The 18,969-nt window shown below is 49.1% G+C and overlaps 1 protein-coding gene across 1 annotated transcript in view; it reads right to left on the bottom strand.

Annotated features, from left to right (window-relative positions):
• The window catches only part of Ctxnd1 (cortexin domain containing 1), a 48,451-nt gene extending 30,537 nt beyond the window's left edge, over positions 1–17,914 (bottom strand). The window contains exon 1 of the transcript XR_012908247.1: positions 17,709–17,914. The gene's annotated coding sequence lies outside the window, so the exon portion shown is untranslated. The remainder of the gene's footprint in view (positions 1–17,708) is intronic.
• Between the last annotated feature and the right edge of the window lie 1,055 nt (positions 17,915–18,969).

Below are 18,969 nucleotides of genomic sequence, written 5' to 3'. Positions count from 1 at the left end.
TGGAGGCTTGCTCACAGCATGGCCACTGCTCTCCTCTAACGAGGCGACATTGTACAAGGACCAAGTCCTCTAAGACACATCCGCCCTGCTCAAAGTGAGCTTGGAGCTGGGGCTGCACGGAGGTGGAAAGGCCCAGAGGGTGCCAGCTCAGACGATGGTGGTGAAGATTCTGGGAAAAAGGTCTCAAATCCACACCCTGCACAATGGCTCACGGCAACTGTAGGGAGCTGCAAGCCACCAGCTCGGCTGTCTCAGGCAGTGATTAATCTCCCTGCAATCAATGGTCCCTTAAAGGCAGCAGCCACAGAGGCTGTGAGCATCCATAAAGCAGGATTCATTGCATCTGTAGAGGGTTTTTTTTTGTCCACCCACACACTGGACACCCGAGCACCCACGCGGCTAGTTCACAGCTTCTAAGTGGCCAGCAATCAAGTCTCCATCACAGCTTCTTGCCACCTCCTCCATTCCCACCAACAGAGGAAAACGCATCCTCAGAACATGGTGGTCTTTCTGGGGACAAGCCGAGTGACCCCAAGTCATGGACCAGATCCTCTCTGGTATCAGCTGCGGTGTAATATGGGGGGCAGGGTCCTTGTATACAGGGTTGAGGCAGAAGCCGAGAAACAAAGAACACAGTCGCCTCATTAGAGTGTGCCTGCACACCTCATACGGGGAGGCTTTGGGGATGCATATATGGATTATGGAAAACTGACATTTGAGTGGCTGCTCCTCTGAGATGGGAGCATTTAAGAAGAGACTTTGAGAACAAATTACTCATGCTCTGTCTTAATCTGAGAAAGGCACTCAGTCAGCGAGACAGTTGAGTCAAGGGTGCAGAGACTCGGAGTGGAAGCAGAGTCAGGGATACAGGGAGAAGGGGCTGTGCTTCACACACAATATTGAAAAGCAAAAAAAAAAAAAATCCACCCTGGGATGCTTCGGAAAATCTCTGATGTCAAATATCTCCATATCACATAAAGCCAGGGCTGCTCCTCGGTGTTCCACAGTGCCCCTTTGCTCTGGCCACTTCTGAGCACACACCTGCTAAGGCCCTTTCCTTCTTAGCCATGGACCAAGAGGGAGCAACCGTGAGATGCCAAGAGCCTTAGACTGGGGCCAGTTCTCAGGGTGTGAGCAATGGCTTTGCCCTTGGGTGACTGTGTGACTTTGGATAGATTTCATGATCTCTCTGTGCTATTCTGATAGGGCTCTTCTCCTATGCCCGGCTGCTCTTGGATTCCAACTGGAGAAAAGGAAGAAACTATTGAACTGGTTGGCCAGGTTGGCACAAGGTACCTCTCTCTGAGCTCGGCTAAATAGATAAAGAGCCGGTGTGTGGATCTCCTCACCCCACTGGGTGCTAGCACCCGGGAGGTTCCCAAGACCTACAAGCCTAGGTAACAAATTTCTTCCTCTTAGTAAGCAAAGCATCATTTAAGCAAACTGTGGAAAGTGTCCAGGAGAGGTGTCCCCCAGGCCGAGGGCTAAAGCGCTACTGGTCAGGAGGCTGACCTCCTCGGTTCAGCGTCACAGCAGACACTTACCCTACATCACACTCATTTGCATAACCTAGTTGTGGGTTTGACTGACTGGGGCAGAAGGCATGCTGGGAGTGGCCTAACCAGACTGGAAAGCTTCAGGGGAAATCGAGTCCCAGTTTCCATTTTCAGCCTGGCCTCCCTCCTGAGGAGGCTCAGCAGCTGTGGGTCTTCAGTGGGGTGTTCCTGGGTATTGCCCTGGCTCCGCAAACTCCTTGCTGTGTGGCCAAGTCAAGGACCCTACCCCTGCCTTCTCCCATTTCCTCTCTCCAACTGGCTCGTGTGTGGCTCTGCTCCTTGCCAACTGGGCAGCCTGGAGCACATCCCCTGGCTCCTCCGAACCTCAGTTTGCTTTTCTGAAAAATGGAACACGCCGTAACATGCTCATGAGATGGAGCAGTCTGGGTTGATGCTTTCTCAGGCCGGTAGCTGGGTACCTGGCTCAGAGTGAACACGGCCCTGCACACTCAGGCCGCGGCCCACTTCTGGCTGGGAACTAACGGTCCAGAATTCCACAGATTTAGATACGTGCCCCACAACAGCACGCATGCTCCATGGTGGGGCATGGAGAGCCCTGTGAGGGGTCACTTAGATCATGCCCTCGGCAGTGGGGATCCCCAAAACATGGTAATATCATAGAGAACTGCTGGCAGCCAAGTCTGATTTACAGTCTAGGAAATAGGAACCGCTTCTGCATTTTAAAACAAACAAACGATTAGAAAATGAAAGCCAGGAAACGTATGAATATTAAAAAATTCCATTTCTATGTCCATAGGTGGTTGGATACAGCCGTATATCTACACCCACACACATCTGGGATGCTCTCTTAACTGCTGAGTAGCTGCGAAAGAGGCAGTAAGAATTCCCATTCTGGTCCTTTATAGCGCACTATGCCGATTCCTTGGATAGGTTCTGAGAGATCCAATATAGCGTGTTACAATAAGCATTTCCTAATGAGTGAGCGTATCTTTCTTATCTTCCAAGTCCTAAGTTGGCACTCTGCACAGACAGCGGTGCCAGGGAAAGCTGCCGAGGTTCCTCCTCCATCTCTCCCTTAATCCTTATCACCTCTGCCTCCAAGCCCTGTGCTCTGCCTTCCGGATCAGCTTTTGTGTTCCACTTCTCTCCTGAGTCTAGAGTCCTCTGTACCTGGGCTTCCTCTTTGTGCTCTTCTTGCTCGCTTCTCTATCCTATGTCCAATACCAGACAAATATCTCACGTGGCAGAATTACCGGCAGCTTTCTTCACAGAGCCCGGTCCGGGGCTCTCTGACTGAGCCTTCTGACTTCTGTCCATGTCAAATCCACTGCGGGTCACTGCCCTCATGCCTGCCGGAGCATGTTGGACCCTCTTTCTTACCAGTCTCATGCCAGGCCTCAGGCCTCTTGCCTTCCAAAGCCTTCCTCTCTGGATTCCCCTACAGAGGTACACTTTACTGTTGGGGTAGCGGAGCTTAAAACCCAGAGTCCCTATGCGCATGAGTCTTTCATAAAGGCTGAGGGGCCACACGCTGAAAGAGTACATTCACGTGATCCCCTGTTTTAGAAAATTTTCCTGAAGTTAGATACAGTGACTGCAGCTGATGAGAAGCATAGTCATTGTGCCGGACTCTGAGCTCCCATCTGCAGACCCTTGAGAATCTACAGTATTGGGACCTGGGTGTGGAGAAGTTGAGTTTGGACTGTACTTCACGTTGACCTAAAGCCACATATTTAGTTCAAGATGGACTTTGCATAATGAGCTCATACGTAGCAAGGTTTCAAAGGGTATTTGGTGGCAAGGAGGATTTGAGTTCTGGCGTTTCTGCTAGCTAACTGTTTTAGGAAAACATTTTCGTTGCTGTTGCATGCTCAGCAGCTTATCGACAGGCCCTGATTCCTTAATTAAAGGCAGGCTAGTTTGGGTTTAGAGGCTTACCAGTGTCTAACGAGGTTTCCCACCCTCACCTGTTCCCACGGATTCCCTCCCCCGTGCCCGCATCCCCATGTTTGCTGGGATACCCCGCATGGACGCGTCACCTCTCCCCACTCTCGTCCCTTGAGCTGAAGTGGCTCAGTCATCTGTGAACTTTTAGGAACTTCATGTTTATTTTACATGAAATACTGACTCCCAGGAAGACAAGATACAGTTCACCCAATCCTCACACTAGTGTGGACACTGAAGATGACCCGCTAATGAATCGCACCAATTCCCAGAGTCGTCGAGATTCCCGGTGCCTGAGAAAATTGGAAATGCCTAAAAGGCTCAGTTTGATCATGAAAGAACATTGATAGGAGTTTCCATCTGGCATTGTGAGCTATGAACTTATTTTTTTCTGAGCTAAGCCAATAAAATATGATCAACTCTTTAGGAAGACTGACAGTATTTATATTTTCTACAGAAATGGTTATATAAAATTATTAAAATATAAATAGTAGAACAAAGATCAGCCAAAACATGCTTTTAAAGGCCATGGAAGTGAAGTGTATGTAGAGCGTGAGATTCTGACAATATCATGGAATTATTCAACAGCTACTTGTTTAAAAAAAGATTCTTGGGCGCTGGAGTGATGGCTCAGTGGTTATGAGTGTGTCCTGATTTTGTAAAGTTTGTAAGTTTGCAGAACCCATGTCAGGCAGCTCACAACCATCTGTAACTCCACTTCCAGGATATCTGAAACCCTCTAACTGGCTTCCACAGGCACCCACTTGCATGCATGCACACGCACGTGCAGACACACACATAAATAATGAGACATTAAAAAGGGTGTTCATTTTTCATAGATTCTGTTGTGACTATTCATTTTCATAGATAGTCTTTTCCTTTTACAGAAAAGAATAAAAATAAATCATTTTATTATTTGCAATTTGCTGTGATTTTTCTCATTCCAAATGTTTGCTTTTTTTTTGTTCAGTTATTATAAAGGACTTCCCAAATTGCTTAACCTTCAGGAGTCATAAACCCTGCATCTGCCTCTGTCCTTTGTGTCCTAGAGAGATCCTCTCTCTCTCTTTCTCTCCCCCCCCCCCCCGCTTCATCTCCCTTGATCTCTCATTTGCCTGTCTTAATCAGTGCACCGTTTGGGGACATGGCTCACACCTGCTATGCAAGAATGCACTACTTGTTCAGTTACAGCTTCGTCTCATTACTGCTGGTGCTCCGCCCCCTCCCCAAACCCCAACTCTTAGTTGCTGTGTCAATTCTAATTCATCCTGTAAAGTCGAGTCTCTCCCATCTGGAAGTCCTGAGAACTTTCCAGACATGCTGTTAAGGGGAACAGGATCTTCGAAGCTAATTCATCTCGCTGATTCATTGATAAGCACCCTTGAAGATGCATCTGCTTATTGGGGACACTCTGTACAAGACACCAAGATCAGGAGCAAATGCCACTTCAAGAAAATAAGCACGATTAATAAAGGCACACACAACAGTTGCTGTCACTTGGAGATAACAGGGTAGCAATGTGACTCTCCTTCCAGGCTCTTGGGTCTCTAGGGGTCCAGAGCTTCCCCTGAAAAAGCTCGGCTTCCTTTGTCTTCTCATCTTGTTCTATCAGGCTTTGAAGTAGTCCACTAGGGACACACATCTTACAGAGACAACTAGATACCCTAAAGATGCTGAACCCCTAAACCAACCTGGCTGTGACCTGTTCACTGTAACTCCTGTAAAACTGCTCTCACCAAGTCTTTCTGGAGAAGACTTAGGAAGAAAGCTGTGTGGTCCTCATGCAGAAAGAGAGGAAGAAGGCTGGTGCTAGCTACCAAGGATTAGGAGATGGAGCTAGGGCCAAACATTCCTATGGGGTGACTGATAATCTTGGCCCCTCCCCAGAGTCGGGGACAGAGGAACTCCAGAAGGCCATCACTGGAGGAGGCAACCCATGAAAAAGTGACCCCACTCTTGAGAATGAGTGCGGTTCGGAAAGGAGGTGGAAGAAGATGCATCCCAGTTTTCCAAATCGAAATTTCCTAAGAGCAGTGTGCCTCTAGGTGTGGAGAGCTGCCTTATCTTTGCCCCTCTCCTCCCTCCTCCACCTCTTCTTCTCACATGATATTCTCTAACCCCTACATGTCTAAACGTTTACAATATGGGTTTTCCCACTTTTATGTCTTGCTCAACAGACCATTCTGGCTAAAGACCTCAGGAAATCTTGATGAGCGGAAGCCAAAACAGAAGGCTCTCTCTTGGGTTACTCATGATCAAACACGTAAAGGCTTTGATAGCTGTGAGGGCAGGGACCCTGCACTTCATCCTCTCCACTTTGGTATTAATGGGCTCTTGTCACTATGCGGGATAAGGACATTCTGCCTCCCACCCTCCCCCATGGCAGGGCCGAAGCGGCTGTAGAGTCACAGGTGCCCAGCACCGCTGGTCCTGGGTGTACATGTCTCGAAGGAGAGCTTGCCGTCTTTCCCCTTGTACCCACCACACCACAATGGTAACACACTGTGAGCCAAGGCTGTGAGTTCTGATGGTCAGTGCACTCTGAACAAGGAGGCCAGGCCTCCTCCAGGAAATCTGTCTAAAGCAGATTGGAGAAGGAGGAGCAGAAATGTCAAAGTCACTGTCTTCTCTTCCCACAAGTAAGGAAGATAATTGAGCAGAATGATAGCATATCCTTTGTCCTGCCAGGCTGCCCTGTTGGAAACACTATGATGTCCATGTGCTGGCTGATTTTGTGTGTTAACTTGACACAAGCTAGAGTCATCAGAGAGGAAGGCTCCTCAGTTGAGGAAACGCCCCTATGAGAGCTAGCTCAGCTATAAAGCATGTTCTCAATTAGTGATCAATGGGGGAGAGCCCAGTCCATGGTGGGTGATGTCATCCCTGGTCCTGGGTTCTATAAGAAAGCAGGCTGGGCAACCCATGAGCAAGTCAGTAAGCAGCTTCCCTCCACGGTCTGTGCCTCCAGGATCCTGCTGTTTGAATTCCTGTCCCGACTTCCTTCAGGGATGAACAGCAATGTGGAAGTGGAAGCCAGATAAACCTCTTTCTACACAACCTGCTTTTTGGTCATGGTGTTTCATCTCGGCAATTGAAACCTTAATGAAGACAGTCCATATCTCACTTTCTCATTTCAGTAGCACTCTGGTAAGGTGAGCAGGGCAGGAATGAGACAGGGGCGGGTCACCACATCTATTTGTGTTTTATGCTGTGCGGGCATGTAAAGAAACAGGCAATGCCCCTGTACCTGCATGATGGCAGCTCCGAGAGATTGTCTAAAAGGAGTTGCTGCAACCCAGGAGTCCTTCCTTGTGCTTACAGGACTTGGCAGCGATTTCGAATCTCTGAAGCCTGCAGCAACTCCTGGTCCACAATGGGAAGGAGGGTTCACTGAGCCAGGGCAATCAGATTTTTCTTTCTCTATTTCTTTCCTCCTCATGATGCAGTGAATTGAATCTAGGCCTTGTGTATGCTATACAATCACAACCGAGCTACATCCTCAACCCTCCGTTTTGAAGGTAGACTGGGTCTTGCTATACCCTTTAAACTGGCTTTGAACTTGGCAAGTATCCCAGGCTGGCCTTTAACTTACCTCTGAAGTGTTGTGAATACAGGCATGTACCATCTCCGTCTGAGAGCAGAGGCTAGTGGAGAGCCCTGAGAAGCCAACCTAAAGCTCCGTCTGAGTCCTCACCCACCAGAACAGTTCTGGTTTGTCTCTGTATGGGGGTACCCCCGAGATCAAAACTCTGCAGCCACTGCAGCTCACTAGCCAATTTCCACAGAGCACTTAAACCAAAGGCCGCAACATGGCGGCCGTCACGTTGCTTTGAACAAAGTTAGGTAATGTTTTCATTTGAAGGTGCTGACCCCTGGGAGATGTCACATGATACTCGTTGTTTTTGGATGATAGTCCGGCTATGCTTGGGCTACAGTTTGAAGCAGCAACACAAGGCTGAAGCTGAGTCACCAGCACCCTTCAGACTTCTCCAAGATCATCCACCATTCCCTGTCCCTTAGACTCATCTGCTTTAGTCATCATGGCGTCTGCCTGGCTTCCTCAGGCATCTGGTCTTGCCATCTCAGGAATGTGTTGACATCAAGGAGCAACCTTGGAATGAGAGCCTTCAAGCTTTGCTGTTCTGAGAGCTCAGGAATCTTGGGATTCATAAGAGATTTATTGGACAGCCACAGGCATAGTGGCTTCTACCTGCCACTTGCCAGAGTCCTCTTCACTCAGGAAGATGACGCCAAGGATGCCTGTCGTTCTCCCCTAACCTGACACCCAGAACAGATGCCAGTCAGTACTGCCAGCAAGGCCTGTCTGTGGGGAAGGGGTTCCAGGAACTCCTATGTGGCCTACAGAAGAAGGGGATGTTAGAAACCACTCCAGGTTGGCAAGCTGAAGTTATGTTACCTGAGCCTGGGGTTCAAGGCGCACATCAGATGGTAAAGATGCCGATGTGTGCAGGGAAACCTGGGGATTCCATTTGCCAACTTTCAGCTTAGTATGATCTCTGACATAAGCCAAAGAACTCTTGAAGGCGAAGAAGGGTGACCATTTGAGGGTAAGGGGTGGGGTTGAGTCCTGTAGCAGGCAGTGTCTTTCACAGGCTGGTACGCCCAGGATGCACACACATACACACACGCCTTACACACGTGGTCAGAGTTACTCTCCAGGGCAAATAATGGGGTAACTCAGTGGGGTTCTTTGCCATTCTCATCTTCCTTACCAGCTTTTCTACAAAATTTAGAAACAGAGCCCTCTCCCCTTTTGCTGTTGACACTGCCCTGTATTGGGCTGGGGACGGAGGGCTGTAGGCTGGGCCCACCCATCGCCGGTCAGAGAGTCCTCTCAAACCTTCTCATGAATATTGTGACACTCCATCTCTGCCACTGACAGCCTGATGGGAATACGTAGCCCAATGTGTGTCTTGTCTAAGTGGAAAGGGCTGTTTGCCAGCGTCCAGGGGCAGAGTAGTGGCTGGCAGAGGAGCCTAACACTCAAGTACCATCCAGAGGGTAAAGGAGTGTGGCTTTGCCAAGGTTCCCCCGTGTCTGCCTCCAGCTATCTGATCCTCATCCATCTGTTTCCACCTCTTAGTCACTGAGGGTGTGAGACGTGGAAAGATCAATCCAGCGTCTACTTATTTACCGTCCGCTGCGGGAGTCCTTGGAGACGCCTGCCTAGGTGTGGATGAACATCAAGTAGTTGTGCTCAGCCTCTACCAATGCTTTCTTCCTTTTGAGCCCAGCAAGCAAGCCTCCGGGGGCTAGAGGAAGTCCGAGAACGTATGGAATATCCAGGCTCACGGCAGTGAGGGCTGTGTAGTGGCAGGATGTGTCAGAATCAGCAGGAGCTGCAGGGATCCTTACGGTGTTCTCTACACACTGAATCCAGGTTGGTCGAAGAAGCCTGGGTCAGTAACCACTTATTTCTCAGGAAAGTCACTAGTCAGGCAATGCAGGAGACTGCACATGCGTGCGGGCGTTGGAGAGGCCTTAGTTTGGGGAATGGCAAAGCTGGTGGTAGTTTTTCCTTATAGTCAGCTGTTCTGACCAAATCAAAAGTGCGGGACTGGGATTTGGACAGTTCTGGCAGCAGGCATGGGTCCAGCCCAGATGTCACTCTCTGAGGCTGGAGCCAAGGAAATTCAAATGCCTAGAAATTGCTCTCTGAGAACTCAGTTTCCTGGCAGTGCCGTGGCCATGGGTCCCAAAGCCTGTCAGTTGGATCTTTCCCAAGGGGAAGAAAAAGTTCAGCCCCTGCCAAGTCATCCAGGCACCTTATACTTTATCAAGTCTCTCACGTGGTGTTCCATCAGTGTACCAGAAAAGCCTCTACCCAACTTGAAACAAATATAAAAGTGGGCAGTGGAGACAGAGCCACGTCTTGGGTTTTAAGAAATGGTCCCACCATGTATGAGCAGCAGGACTTAAGTGGCTCCTTCTGTATGTTTGCCTTCAGATTCCAGGATGCTCATGGGTGGGTGATCAGAATGTCCACCTCCTAAAGTCAGGATGACAGGGATGGCAAGGTGGCACTGTGGACAGAACCCACCAGAGAGGATTATTCCTACCAGATGTCATCAAATTACTCCCGCAGGAGAGCCACTGTCACCTTGCCATGCTACAGCCCCAAGGCCACTCTACCCTGTCCCCAGACAGCCTCGCCAGGCCTGTTGTCCTTGGCAGTCTGTTTACCTCAAGTCTAAAATAAGAGCCATTTCCAAAGACGTTGTCCTGGCTATTTATTTTTAAAAATAGTGGCAATCATTACTTTGCTCATGAATCTGGAAGGTGACTGGACTCTGCTAGGGGGGTGGTTCTTTGTGTTTTGTCATATGGTGGTTGAGGTTAGGGTCTTTACTCACAGTGCCAGTCCCTGTCCTGGGGACATTCATAGCTGGGGTCCTTCAGGTTTCACTTTCTCTATGTGGCCCCACCTGGGGACTTCAGGGCAGCTGATACGGCAGATCAAAGATCACAGAGTGGATGTCCCAAGAGAGACCCGCAAAACAGTGGCATGGCCTTTGCCTCCGCAGCCCTGAAAGTCACGTAGCATTTTTTTCATTCCTGTTTGCCCATTGAGGCGGCCTCAGTGATTCCTCCCAGTGTCTGGGGGAGGGGGATAGACTCCTCTACCTCATGGTGAGTGACTAGAAAGAAGCCACACTGAGCTTAGTCCCTTTCACCTCTGGTCTCTCCACCTGAAACACTGTGCCCGGCCCTGTGGCTCATATCCCACCCCCTGCATAGACCCTTCTCCAGGGTCCTGCCTGTCCTTGCCCCATGTGGCTGCAGGACACATGGGTCTCAGCACTTAGGAACACAGTCTACTCTGCTTCCTTTTTACATAACCCAATCATACGATCTTTTTAATATGAAAACATCACAAAGATACAGAAAGGCGAGAAGGCAAAAAGGAAATAATGAGAGATACTAATCATGGGTCTGGGATAACAGGTAGTCATTTCCTCTTTTTAGAGTCTCCAGAATATTTTGAAGGCACCACATGGCTCATCTTGTATATTCCCAAAAAAAAATTTCAGAAAATATTCTAGCGGGGAACTGGTTATGTACTTAGGGATAGAGTACACATTTAGCCTCACAAGACGCTGGGCTCAGTCCCCAGCATCATAACCTAACCGTGACTGCCACAAAATATAACTGGTAAATGCTTCCTATGTGAATCCACAGAACTCAGCTACTCGAATACCTGTTCTCCCAAAGGAGCATGCTGTCTGTCTATAACTCCAAAATTCATTTTATATAAAGATGAACACACACACACACACCAGTCCTAGAATGAAGACAGACTCCCTACTTGGACATTGAATCTGGAGCAACCCTGGGCTTTTGCTGCACAGTAGCTACTGTTAAAAGAGACAATAGCATCAAAGCTAAGAGCCCCGTGGTTTCTCTCCAGATCCAGGTCTTGTCTTGGTCCTGTGATTTTGTTTCCAGGCAGGGGCAATGAAGATTGGGGCTGCATCAGCTGGAGCGGGAAACTCTGAGTCCCGGCACAGCTGACAACTGATGGTGTCGTGACTTCTGTAGAAAGCAGAAAATTAACAAATGCCCTTTCAAAGCCTGCGGTGGGAACTAATGTGCATGTGTGCATGTAGAAGGGGGGAATGGGGCACTTGATTTTCTGTCCAGATGTTGAACTGCAGACATCAAGAGCGTGACATCCTGATGCGGGTGCCCAAGCTGGGTCAGTGACTCTCGTACTTGACTCTTAAATTCTATCAGTTTGTTTAAAAAGTGCATTGCTGCTTCTGTGCCAGGAAGTTCTGGTCTAGGGAATAGGGATTGGGCTCCTCACTGTATTTTACAATGAGCCTTCTGGGTGGTTCTTTGGGTACCACTTCTCCTGCCTTATCTTTATCTCACGATCAAGCTAGTTTGCCAAACACATTTCCTTGGGCATGGTGCTAGATTAGCCAGACCTTGTTCTCTGTAAGCTTCTCTTAAAGCTTAGGAGACCATGTCCCTACCTCCATTTCATCCTGGGGGAAGAGGTGCTCAGAGCATCAGGGGGGATGTGTGTGTGGCCACTCACTTGGAAGTGGAGTTAGGACTTGAAGTCACAGCAGGAGAGTTCGACGACAGAAGTTCCCCGGCATCTCCAAGATAATTACTCACAGGAGTCTGAACTTGGGCAATATGCCAAGATGGGTCTTTGCAATAGATCCTTCCATCTTAGAGCAGTGCCCATGTAGGAAGTTCTCTTAGACCCTCCCTTATCCCCTCGCGACTGGAACTCATGAGGGACCTCTAAGAAGCACACCTCATCTCTTTTGGAAGAGATAAAGGGTTAAGTTAGGCTTTGACTGCTGGTTTCTCAGGGAGGCTGGCATCGCGGTTTGGAAGGCATCCTTTGACTTGTTGAAGTGCAGGGATCCTGGGGACAGCGTGGGAATAGCAGTACTCACATCCCCCCTTTCCACAATGGCGTAAAAATCTTCCAGCTCTCCTGGAAATCAGGGGAATTGCTAAAGAAGAACATGAATTCTCAGAGTGCTGGATTTCACTGAGCGTGTATATTGATTAACAATAATGTCCTTGTTCACTTGAAGATGTGGCCGCCGGGGAGAGCACGACTTTCATTGCTCTGCTTGCTGAAAGTGGCAGCTTCCCTCCATTCTTCCGCAGAGCTGAGAATGAATATGTTAATATTGTAACTGGGACACAGGGAAGGGGACATCGGCTTTGCTGCCGACTGAACAACGCTGCTATCGGGCTGGTGCCAATGGAATTGAACTCCCTTCCTGGGAGTTGGGCCCAGAATATCTATTTGTCAAATCAATTGGCCCGGGGAAGACAAGGGCCCCTCTGAGACTTCAGTTAATAAGAGAGGGCAACACAGTTTTCCAGGAGTGGGGTCATCTTGGAAGATAAGGGCCATGCTGCTAATGAGGGTCTGGCTGGCAGGACCACCTAGCCCTTCAGAGATCCAGAAGTCCCTGTTCTCGTACATGAAGCCTTCTTGTTATGCCTGCATACAGACCTCCTCACAAGGGTAAACATTCTGAGCCTTAAGTCTCATCCTCTCAGATATCTTAGATGTATAAGTCACATGTAATTTAAAACAGCTCATGGCAGACACAGTCGCCTATCAAGCCAAGCAGAAAAGCATCAAATAACCTAGCAGGGATGTGTCTGTCTGTGGACACTTGGGACATGCTGGACTGTGGAGGGGCAGATTTTGTAGGATGCTCATTCGGCTTGGAAGAGGCAAGGATGTCAGGAAGGGCAAAACATTTCAGAAATTTCACTTTCATGTTGCTCCCCTGGCTTCAAACTCCTCACAGCTTCCCATCAGCCATGGAACCCCACTAGGGATCATTTCTCAAGTCAACTCTAAGTAACTCTTAAGGAGGATGCCAAGGTGTTATTCAGCACCACGATCAACCAGCAATGTTTGTTCTGGGCACATGAAGGTGTGGCAAACACAAGCCATTTATTTACGGTCTTCTAGAATGCCAGAAGTTCTACTTGTGCCAAGGAGAACCCACATTGTCAGAGAGAGAGAGGTGTGATGGTTACATGCAGGATCAGGTCACTTGGCAGCTGTCAATCTCCAGATGACAAACACACGACATCATGCCTACAGAGCAGGGAATTCACGCCCATGGGAAGGATTGCCCACTTCATTCACCTTGTCTGTTCCGGCCGGGACTGCAGGAGCAGGGGCACAATCCTGACTTGTTTCAACCTCCCATCATTCTGTCCCAAGGGCAGGGATGAAGTCCTTGGGATTCTAATGGGGCCAAGCCCTAGGAGTCAGCTCTGCTAGAGACAGAATACACAATTTCCCAAAGGTCAGAGCAAAAGCTCCACACGGAAGCAAAATGCTGTTGAGGCCATTTTCCGACTACCCAGGGTCGCGTCTCCTGTCACGAGTAGGTTTCAGTAGAGACATCTGAGAGGTTCGAGTCTAAGTGGTTAAGGTGCCCTTTCCTTTCGTTCTTCTGCCTGGGCCTGTCCTTGCCACGTCAATGGTAAACATTAGGAAGTCTCTCTATAAATATGTGGAGCTATTATGAGTCACTTAAAAGCAAAACAAAAGAATAGACTTTAAAAATTCTAAAAAAGTCTTGAGTGCCAAGGTTGGGGTTCGACCCCGAGGAGAGGGCCAGGGAGGCACTTGGACTGTTCTTAATCTAAACCTGGGGTGTCTTACTTAGGTTAGCATTACTCCAGGATTTGACCTGACTGGGTTGGTGAGGGAATGAAGAAAGGACAGACAGACAGACACAGACAGAAAGTGGGCTTCGTGGGGGAGGTGGGCTCAGCTCTGTGCTAGAGACACTGTGGTACTACAGAAATGCAGCATCTTTATGATCCGGACTGAACAAGGAGGCAAGGCTTATGGTATACAATTGGACCAAGGAGACAGGTTTAACTATTTTTGGTAGGAGCAGTCTCCATAGAGAAGCAGTCTTCGGGCTATAAACATCCAGCTGGTGGCGGCGGGGAAGCTATGGTGGCCATTTTCTGCACCCATTATTAGCATTCACACGTGGATCGGAGGAAAGCTTTGCGGTTTCTCTACGGACCTCATCCCAGGGGCTGGGAAGCTTTGCGTTTTCCCACGGGTCTGATGCCCCGCCCATGTCAATATCACTCACCCACTCAGGGCTTCCTCTGCTCTCCACTCGGGAGTGTGGTTCAAAAGCAATCCTAGGCAAGCAACCAGATGGGGTACCATGAAAGGGGGCGCAGTCCAACGTTACATGAGCGCTGGAGGATGCTTGTTTGCGCAGTCTCTGTGAGCTATAGGGACCTCTTCTAAACCTGGGGCTCTAGGCGGATTCTGGGACTAGGTATCCCAACCTTAGTCCTTCTACTCAGTGACACTACTTCCCTGCATGATTCTAGGGATGAACTCGACAAGGACACTTTACCTGCGAAGGCTTGACGCACTGTAAACAGGGAGCACATCAGGGGACCCTCCGAGGAACATCTATCTACACAAGTCTGTGTTGAAGGACGTGCCCCGGAAGTCTACTGAGTACCGTCTCCATTATGCAGTGATAGGAGCAGACTATGGGAGGGGCCAAGCAGGAAGAACCGGTTCCAAACACTGTGTGTTAAACACCTGCTGTGTGCTAGACTTACTCACATAAATCACCAGTTCCGGTTCCCACATTTCCCCAGTAGTCTGTAAATATAGAAACTGAACCCTAGAGGCAGAGCGCAGCTCAGGAGACAATGGGTAAGTCACAGTCCGTAACAAAGGGGCTCTTCCATAGGACCCAAACCTGGAAAATCTCATGCCATTCAGTCTTCAGAAAGTGGAACTGGTTATCACCACTAACAGTAGCTCCATAATTTTTGAGTGCTGATTTTTTTTTATCAGAGGGTTTTTTTTTTCCCTTTAAGCAACTTCATGCAATGAGTCCAGTTCAGGGAGGAAGGCATCCCAGATTGGAACCCTCATCAGAAAATGGAGCTAAAAATCGGATGCCAAGGGCCAGGGAGATGGATCTGTTGGTAAAGAACCAATATAAGAGCTCATCCTAGGACGTAAAGCAGAGGCGGGAGAATCTCTGGGTCTCACTGGCCTTCTGGTCTCGCGGAATCAATGAACGCCAGGTTCGGTGAAAGATTCTGCCCCAGTAAGTGAGGTGGGGAGTGGTGGAGAGAGACACCTGATGCGGAGTTCTGGGCTCTGTATGCACTCCACGATGTATGGGCACACCTGCACACACACGGACACATGCACACATATGCTACGCTACTCATACACAGACATAAAAATGGGACCATGAGAGTTACATGAACGCATAGACAAAATACTTAGTGTGCGGCAGGTCCTTAGTAAGAGCACCTGACTTGGTATTGATTATCCTAGGGCTTAATAAACAAGGGAACCAGAAAGGTCACTTGTTTGAGGTCATGTGATTAGTTAGAGACCCCCCAAACAAAACTCTGGCCACTCTTTCTGATACACACACCCATGAGCTTTCTCCCCAAGGGGCCCAGGATGACTGATTTTCACGACAGCCACTCTGAGTCAGCAGGAACCCCAGATTCCCAGTTGCCAGCCCTCTGACGGGAGGAGGCAAGTACGGCACACTGGGCATATTTCCTTCCAAAAACTAATGCTCAAAAATGTCACTTCCAAAAGCAAACTCCAGTATCCTAAAACCCTCCCAGGCATGGAGTAGTTCCAGAGCCTTCGGGGCCTGAGTCCAGAGCCATTATACCTCTTTTTTACATCTGAACTTATTAGAAGCATTAACCTCAGAGACTTGGAACCCTGTCAGCTTCATAAACACTGTCCCTCCCACTGTGGCCAGGCGAGATAATGTAAGGACATTTTCCTTCATGTCATTTCAGCTTCCATTTAAGTCTTGGAAATAGTGTTGAGCCAGAGCCATACCGTCCGCGGATCGCCACGGCGCTGCCGATTGTGAGGCCGTGCTATGATATGGGGCCCGCATTGTGTAAATATTTGTCAAAGAGAAGATTAACTAGGGAGGCAGTAGATTCAGAATGACTGCATCTTTCATTAACTCAGCCAGGAAACAGACTGGAAAGATACACAATTCACTAAGTCAGTTTATCAGCAGCTAGTGAATTTCTGGTTATTTTTTTCCCCAGGCACATACATGGCTGCTTTTCACCAATGTGTATATAGCTCCCCTTTGCACCCTGACCTCGTTCATTGCAGACTTATGTTTGTCCTTTCACAGCCTGAAAGTTGCCATGACTTTCCACATGTAGGTGGTCTCAGAAACATATTGTAGTGCATGCGTTATCTACACTTTGCTCAGAAATAATAAATGGCGTAACTGGAAGAGTGATTAGGGAATTAACTCCCGGGAACCAGAGTATCTTAATGCAACGGTACAGAGAAATAGATGACTAGCTAACTCACGTCCCTTGTCGGAGTAAATGTAAGGCCATTTGCTTCTGGGTACTTTCCTAAAGAGGGGGTTTGCTTGCATGACACCCTCCATGTGTTCTCAAAGTTGGCACAATATCATACCATGAGCTACCTCCAAAAATATAACCGTAACCAAAGCCCAATGTACAAATCACACCAAGGCTTGGTGTTTGGCTTTCTGATCACCTAAACCCACCTTGCAGAAGAAGACCATGAACTGCAACGAATCAGATTATTACAGCCCTGCTCAGAAAGCAGCTTACTGAGGCCGAGGGAAACCTAGGGGCTGTGGTGCTGGACCCAGGATTCACTAGACAGCATGCTTGGAGGGGAATAGCAAGACTGCATGTGTTTCCAGTGTCAGACCAGAAGATGAGATTTGGAAGACCAGAGAAATCTCAGAGGATGTGGGGACAGAACCTCCAAGCTGATACGGAAATGATTACAAGGAGCCTCTCCCAGGAAGGTGGCAGGGAGGCTGCGTGAGGCTTCTTTTCTGGGTACACAGCCCTGTCTTGACAGATCCATATGACACCAGGACCCCAGGGTGCATCTAGTGAGAAGACGCATAGCCTTGGACTCAGAGTTCCCATTCCAGAACTTTTCCCACGGGCAACCAAAGACACTACTATCAAATTTAGCACCATAACAGACTTCTCGCAGCACTACACAAACCATTCTTCACTGACATGGGGGAAAATATTGAAAACTTGGGTTGGGCTTTTCACACAGATCACCACAAAAATCCTGAGACTTGACATTTCTTTAGAAAGACTGTCACCGACAGAACTTTCCCCAGAAGTCCCGTCAATCATGACCTTCATCAACTACACTGATGAGAATCTGTTCTCTGCTGCTGGCAGTCACAAGCACACAGAATTTTAGGCGCTGAACTTGACCAGAGGGAATTGGTAACTTTGATTCAGTTTCAACACACACTCTGAATTTCTTAAAGGCCCAGAGTGGAGGTCTTCCCGCTGGGAGGAGATGAATCTGAACCCAGCATTACCAGCTCTCTGGGTGTTGAGACCCAAGCCCCACAAGGCAGCTGTCTGCTGCTAAGCATAGCCCTGAGCCATTTCACCCCAAGCTCTGCACTTATGGGCTGCTCCGGACTGGCCCTCCCCAGGTTGACGATGGCTAAGGTAATAGGCACTGGACTGCCAAGGGGTCCTGTTGTTTAGTCCTGTCAGGTCTCCTGGTCGCCAGTGCTTGGCCAGGCCCCACTGCATTAGCAAGATTCCGCTCCTGCTACCTGGGACTGGTACTGATCTCCCGCAGGGCGGACGGTGCTGTTCGCCCTCCCCGCTGGAAGGATGCTCAGGGTAATGTTCCCGCAGTCCTACCTGGCCAGGCGAGTCCCGTGCGCACGGGGACCCAAAAGGGTCAGCCCCCCAGCTCCGGAAACCTGAGTCTCAAGCGCTGCGGTGCTTTCCCGGCGGCTCCAGGGCGCGCGCTCTCCAGGTCCTGATCCGCGGAGCAGCCCGACTGCGGCTGAGTCAGCGCCCAGCGGCGGCGCGGTGAGCCCCGGGCAGCCGCCGAGAGCGGCTGTGAGCCCAGCTGAGGCTGCCCTGGCATTTTAAAGGCGAAGCTTGGACGCTGTTCAAGCGGAAACGCGGGGAGAAACTTCGGCCCCCAGTGCAGCGCCGCGACTCGGGGAGGGCGTACCGGTTTTGCAAAAGTCCCTCCTCTCTAAGGAGAAAAAGCAAAAACCAGAACTCCAAACTGTGAAGCTTTTCTGTGAGGATCTCTCTCTGCCTTATGCTCAGTACCTACACAGACATGCCCATTAAAGTTAGGGATGAGATTGGGAGGCCTGTTTAGGAAGTCTGCTGGATGCAATTGGGCACAAGAAAGAAGAAGACGAAAGAAAGCAATGAAGTATAAATTACCGTGTCTTGGTGGATGCCATGAGTTTAAGCTGGGAGCCAGGTGGAAAACAATTGTGGTTTGCTGGGACATGATTGCTTTAGGAAAATTCAAAATAAAGGCAACAATGAGCAGGCATGACATAAACACATAGCGTTATTGTCAGTAGTAGGGATAATAAATCCTCTTTTCACTAATAGAGTAATCGTAAATATCTGGAGATGGGAATTCCCTGCTACAGTAGTCTTGCTCAGGGCTCTGTTGAGACCTATTGAGTGAAAGCTATTTCCCTCTGGAAAAAGGATGGACTCTGCCTATGGCTTTGGGTGGAGACCTTACATTCCAAGCTATCCAAAACAGGAGAGTTGATCCAGAGGCAGTACCAGTCAGTTGCCTGGTAGAGGGACCACCACTCAGGAAGGCTAACTCGCCTTAAGGCGTGCTAAAGACATGGGAGGAATAATCATCCCTTTAAGGAGATAGTATGCTTTTCCTTCCTAGAGAGCATTCCCAGGGAGTTGCTCACAGTCATAGCTGTGCCCTGTGGCTCTGCTAAGGTCAGAAACCCTCATTTTCAACACGTCCTCTCTCACACTCTTTCTACTTGGTACTGGACAAAGCTGGGGTATGCTGTAACCCCTTGCCATGCGGCTGCTTGTCCGCCATTTGGCCTCTAACAAATAACAGAACTTTCTCTCTTCCTCGTCTCCATCTTCCTTCTCTAAGGCAGCTGACGGT

Source organism: Microtus pennsylvanicus, chromosome 18, assembly GCF_037038515.1.
Source record: "Microtus pennsylvanicus isolate mMicPen1 chromosome 18, mMicPen1.hap1, whole genome shotgun sequence".
Taxonomy (NCBI): Eukaryota; Metazoa; Chordata; class Mammalia; order Rodentia; family Cricetidae; genus Microtus; species Microtus pennsylvanicus.
This window is presented reverse-complemented; position numbering and strand designations above follow the sequence as displayed.